This window comes from Phalacrocorax aristotelis, chromosome 4 (assembly GCF_949628215.1).
Source record: "Phalacrocorax aristotelis chromosome 4, bGulAri2.1, whole genome shotgun sequence".
NCBI classification, from domain to species: domain Eukaryota; kingdom Metazoa; phylum Chordata; class Aves; order Suliformes; family Phalacrocoracidae; genus Phalacrocorax; species Phalacrocorax aristotelis.
Genome location: NC_134279.1, coordinates 72,355,705 through 72,361,829, shown reverse-complemented (window position 1 = coordinate 72,361,829; position 6,125 = coordinate 72,355,705).

The window sequence follows — 6,125 nt, the reverse complement described above, 5'->3', positions numbered from 1 at the left end:
TCCCTCATGCTCGTCTTTAATGTCAGCGTTAATAAGGACATCTGTCACCACTGCCAAAGGATAATTGGGGTTGGGCCCCTGTTGTGATATCAAACACAACAGCACTTGGACGTGGATCCCTTTTTGCAGGTGATGAAGGCGAGACACATGGACCTGAACGTACCCCCTGGTAGCCACTGGCTCGTATGTAGCATCACAGCACGTTGTGTGAGACATTTTCCAACAGCCAAATGGGATCCGCTGGGCTCCCCACCATTGTTCACTTCAGCAAAAGATTTGGTAGCTTCTATATGACATTAATTGAACCTGTTGCCAAAGCCTTAACTCTTGAGGTTTGGGGTTTTTTTTAATCTATTATTAATCTCAAAGTAACTGTCAGGTGGAACAGAGCATCTGTAGAGCTCTGTTAACTAGTCACCCAGACAGTCTTCATAGCATGCACAGTAAACCCTGCCTCTACGTGCCATCCTTATCAGCAAAACACATTTGCTCTGAGGTAGCGACTAGTCATAACTTTAAAATTAATTAATCTAGGTATGGGTTGAGTTGACTTCCAGAAAAGTTAAACTGACTTAAGAAAGACCTCTGACATAGCTCACCCAGAGACCATGCCAAACTTGGCGAGTCTTACTTGGTGCATATGAAACTTCCAACCTTGACTTCTGCATGCAGTTCCCCCTTCCCTCTTTTTCATGCAAGGGATAAAAGTCATGCAGTCCTGGAAGGTACTACCTCGGTTTCTCCTGATGGGATCCCATGAACCAGGTTTAAGTATGCACTATTTTCTGACCATCTGCATCTGGCTATAGGGTCATAAAAAGGGAGAAATTATGATGCTGCCTTCTAGTTAAGGACCTCTTGAATGCAGTAGGTAGCATCCAGAATCTCCTGCTATAGTGAGTGTTTTATTGCTTCCTCTGTTATAGGGACAGAGCTGGTCCAAGACTGGATTCTCCAAACAGCTGCAGTTTCACTTATGGAAAAAGAAGGTATACGTGATAGCTAAACACATTACATGTCTTGGGCTTAGAAAACTGTAAAATTTTGCTGTAGAACACATCTTGTCACTTCTCTGAAATATAAAATTTACTAAATAACTTTATAGAGCAATATCAAAAATACAGAAAATGTCTGTTTTGGTATAAACTTGCCATTTAAGGAGACAGTAGACTAATAAAAATGAAAAGCGTTAGGTCTGAAACATGGATCAGAAAGAAACAAAAGCTCTGTGTTTATGTAACATGAATATTTTCATTATTTATGATTACCTTAGTTACGAGGAAGAGGTTGGGGAAAATGTTTCAAATTACAAATAGCAGTCTGTGAGTTACTGCTGAACTACAGAATCTTTCATAGCTGTATTGGTATTCCTATTAATTATCTCTTTCTGTAGTCAAACTTGGAGACTTCACACAGGTTATAGGATAACAGGACTAATATGGACAGATAAATAGAACAACCGTGACTGAAGAGTTTGCAATCTAGGATGAGTGTAAGGATTTTCACAGAATCTTTCATAATTGGCTTATCAGTCTACATCTCATTAATTTAGAATGATAAAAAATCTGAAAAGCATCTTCTGCGGATTGTTGTCTTGCAGACAAAATAAAACAGATGACAATTTCTCTCAGATAAGCATATGTATAATATTGCTGCTGCTAGGACTGGGTATTAATTATATTCTGAGGGATGCCGATCATGCTCCTCTTTATTATAGAAGATAAATATAAAGGACACATCAGTCTGTGCAACCATTTTTTTTTTCTTTCAAAAATCATTATTCCAAAAACAAGAGAGTGATGCAGAGACTAAGGCTAGGAAAAAATGGAAGTCACACCAAGTATTGGGTGTTCCTCTTGGAAATAGTGAGTACGAGGGCTCATGGCTTGATGCTGCTTGTTCAACACCTTTCACTAGGATTTGAATTCATTCAAAATTCAAATGTGGCACTAAAAGCTATTCAAATGATAACTCATTCAGTAATAGTTCTCCATCACTTGGAAAAATGACCGTTTCATGGGTTCTGAATCACTTCCGTCTGTTGGAAATGATGCTTACTGCATAGCTGGAAGGGAGGTGCCTCAAGACAAATCCAAAGCAGTGCAGGAAATGTCACTGGTGACTCAGTGGGTCTCTGTCTTCTCTTTTGAGGGCCAAATTGTAATTTTATGCAAGTCCCAAAGGACAGTGAAGCTCATAAGAGAACATCAGTTTACTCCAAAGTTCACCTACTGCATGCTAAACCCTCTTCTTCCCTTTCTCAGAACAGGAAGAAAGTCCTTGCAGGCTTTTTATTAATTGTCCTGGTGTGCCTGGTCATTTGCATCTCCTGGTGAACATGCAGGGCAGGTTTATGGTCCCTGGCTGTCACTACTTCTGTCTGGATGCGTATGTGTCATTGGAGCCATGGATGCCGGTCTCTTCTGTGCTGTGTAGTCCACATAGATGTGACAGAGAAGTAGGGTAGCACATGACACTGCACAGAATTAATAGTGAAATGCCTTATCTTAGTGCTGCATTAGGGATCTCTATGTTGCTGGCAAAGGAAGTGCCGTTTAGATGATGTATGAATCTAAATTTATGACACTGTAACCATTAAAATGCATACTTATTTGCATGAGTATAAGAATATTTTCCACTCTGTCATGTCCCAATCCAAACTGGGTAATTACGTATCAGCTGATTTAAATCTCTGTCTCTCTCAATTTAAATCACAAAGTATTCTATTTAGCGCACTGTCCTAAATCCTATTATTCTAATTCATCTCTGTGTATTCATAAGGCTTGTAGGTTTCTTCGGAGTGTATTTCTGAGTAACTCAGATTTCTTGTTATTGTTTCCTTAATATGGTTAAAGTTCAGAAACATTCACTTCTGTTATAACCTCACTATAAAAATTGTGTAAGTTAAAGACCACTCTGACCTCGCAGTTGAGTTCTCTAAATTAGGAGCATATGTTTAATATTCATCCTCAGTTCCTCGTAGGAGTATTTTTAAAAGAAGTCCAAAGCACACTTTAAACTGGAGTAATAAACACTGGTTATTTATCAGATTGTCTGCATCTCATTTCCTGAACTGAAGGGCTGAAGTCTGTTTGCACTCCTGACATTGCAAGTCTCACAAGCTGATCCAAGAGAACATCTGTCACTTTGTTTTCAAGACTGGACATTGCAGAAGAAATGTGGGGGGAGAAATAAGACTTTCACAAACACATCACTTCAAGCAAAGTGAGAACTTTCTCGGCTGCCTTCATAAGCCAGGCAAGGTGTGCATTAGAAAGACCCTTTCTTGCTCTTTCACCCATCTCCTACTACTGTTAGTAGCTGAAAAGCAAGGGTCATTTTTCTTCTTTGTGTTTTGCTGAAACTGATGCCAATAAATAATTTTAGGAAAGTGTTAGTGAGTCCAAAAATGTATTCAAGAAGTACTCTCATGGTATACTGAAAGCAAATTAAAAAATCGAGCTTGTGCTCTAACATGAGACAAAGCTACTCTGAACTCATTGCATTTGGTGCAAGATAAAAAAGGTAGGCTTTTGGCACAGAGACAGGATTATTTGAAGGAAATGCCACAGCCTACTCTGTTCTTCACTCTCTTTCCAGCCAAAAGAATAGTTTGTGTTTGTATGTTTAAGGGGAGGAAATTCAGACCGTTAATAACAGTACTGGCCTAGAAATAATATGCTTGAAATTCTGTCACAGTCTCAACAAGTCTTTTTCTAGCTGTAGAAGGGGGAATTTTATCTACAACTTTATCATTAAATATGAGGTTTGCAGTGAAAAAATAAGTGTATATTTGAGCAGGTGTTTGGGATCAAGGAAAAAAATCTTGGTTTTTTATTAGAAAATACTGATTCATGAAAGAAAAAGGTATCTGGAGGAACAAAGCATGACAACTTGTGTTTGGAAAAGCTGTTTGATGTGTGAGGGTGTGTATAAGGAAATGGGTAGATCTGGTCAAAATGTGTGTTTGAAGAGGGAAGAATGGAGAAAGAAAGAAAGAGTCTTCCCCTCCACGAGATCCAAGAATCAAAATTTTGGTAATTTTTCTGAGCTGGAGAAGGCTCACATTCAATTTTCTGATTATCTGGTCAGGAGCCGGGACTTGGCTCTGGTGTTTTGGTGTTGAAGGTAAATATTGATGACACCAAGTTGAGTGGGGAAGTAGCCACTCCAGAAGGGAGAGCTGCTGTGCAGGAAGATCTGGATAGGCTGGAAGAGTGGGCCAGCAAGAACCTTATGAAGTTCAACAAGGACAAGTGTAAGGTCACGCACCTGGAGAAACATAATCCAGGAGTGCAGCACAGACTGGGGTCCACCTGGCTGGAGAGCAGCACTGTGGAAAGGGACCTGGGGGTCCTGGTGGACAGAAAGCTCAACATGAGTGAACAGTGTGCTGCTGTGGCCAAGAAGGCCAACAGGATGCTGGGTTGCATCAAAAAGGGCATCACCAGCAGAGAGAAAGAAGTCATTATCCCGCTCTACTCAGCGCTTGTCAGGCCACACCTGGAGTACTGTGTACAGTTCTGGTCCCCGCTATACAAAAAGGATGTGGACAGGCTGGAAGGGGTCCAGAGAAGGGCCACCAAGATGATCAAAGGACTGGGAAGCTGCCATACGAGGATAGGCTGGGAGAGCTGGGTTTGTTCAGCCTTGAGAAAAGGAGGCTCAGAGGGGATCTCATCCCCATGTACCAGTACTTAAGGGGTAGCTACAAAGAAGACAGAGACTCCCTTTTTACACAGAGTCCCATGGAGAGGACAAGGGGAATGGATACAAGTTGCTCTTGGGGAGATTCCGATTGGACACCAGAGGGAAATTTTTCACAGTGAGGACAGTCACCCATTGGAATAATCTCCCCAGGGAAGTGGTTGACTCGGCCATGTTGGACACTTTTTCAAGAGTCGTCTGGACAGGGTGCTGGGCCATCTTGTCTAGCCTGTGCTCTTCCTAGAAAGGTTGGACTAGATGATCCTTGATGTCCCTTCCAGCCTGGGATTCTGTGATCCTGTGATCTGCTCTGGAAGATTCAGTTTTGTTATATAGAGTGTTAGAAGCCTTAGTTTTGTGCAGAAGTAAGATGACAAGGAATATCAAACTCATTGTCGTATGCAGATTTCCTGCTTTGCAGGCCACCTTCCTGTAGGGGCTTCCATACCATTCCATTAATTGGCCACAAACGTTGTGTGAAGGGCCATTTGGCAGAGCCACAGGTCTGGAGCTACAACATGCAAGCCCAGCTAGCTGCCAAGAGGGGTTTAGGTGGACTAGGCAGACCTAAGGCCGAGTCACTGCTCAGCAGGATACGTAAGTTTGTTATTCTCTAAAAGTGGTGCCATACCGTTCCTTACCTCCTATTAGCTTTCCAGAGGGAGAACAGTGACACCAACTGCTATCAGTTCAGTATGTGTGGGGCTATCTGAAAGCAAGAGAAATTTCCTTCAATTCAAATGACCCATTAGTGGGTTCTTCAGAAAAGACCTGTTGGCAGACCCACACTGCATCTGCTCTAGCTCAGATTTGTGTGTGTGATTCGAATTTGTGGAACCAACAGTTGCATGGAAATGATCATGAGTCATAGAAGCTCCTTATTCTTCTAATAAATGGCTGTAGTGAATCGGAGGAAAACATACAAACATAAATGGGATTTTGCTCCTCTGCTCTGTGCTCCGCTTTGCTGTTCAACAGCTGCCTAGAATCTCAAATAACTTCATCCCACCTGATGAGTCCCTGGACTATACATATCCTGCAAGATCCTGCCACATGCGAAAAGGATTGCACAGGGCATTAAAGAAAGAGGAATGAATTTGAATGGAATGAGTTAAAGGGAAAGAGTCACTTTTAGATGTTTCCTACTCAGCTGGGCCCACTACATTTCACCTTAGGATGCTCTTAATGATCTATCAGAAGTAAGCTAGAAGTGCAGTTCCCAGTAGAGTGAAAATAAAGTCAGTTTATAAGCCTCCAGAAGACCATAAAGTCATTCTTAACAGACATTACGCTTAAGAATATACCACATACATCACAAACCTAGTATCATCTAGAATAGAATAATAGGAATTGCGGACTGAGTAAAAGCTTTGGCTGTCATATAAGTACATACCGACATTACTAATATTTTTGATACC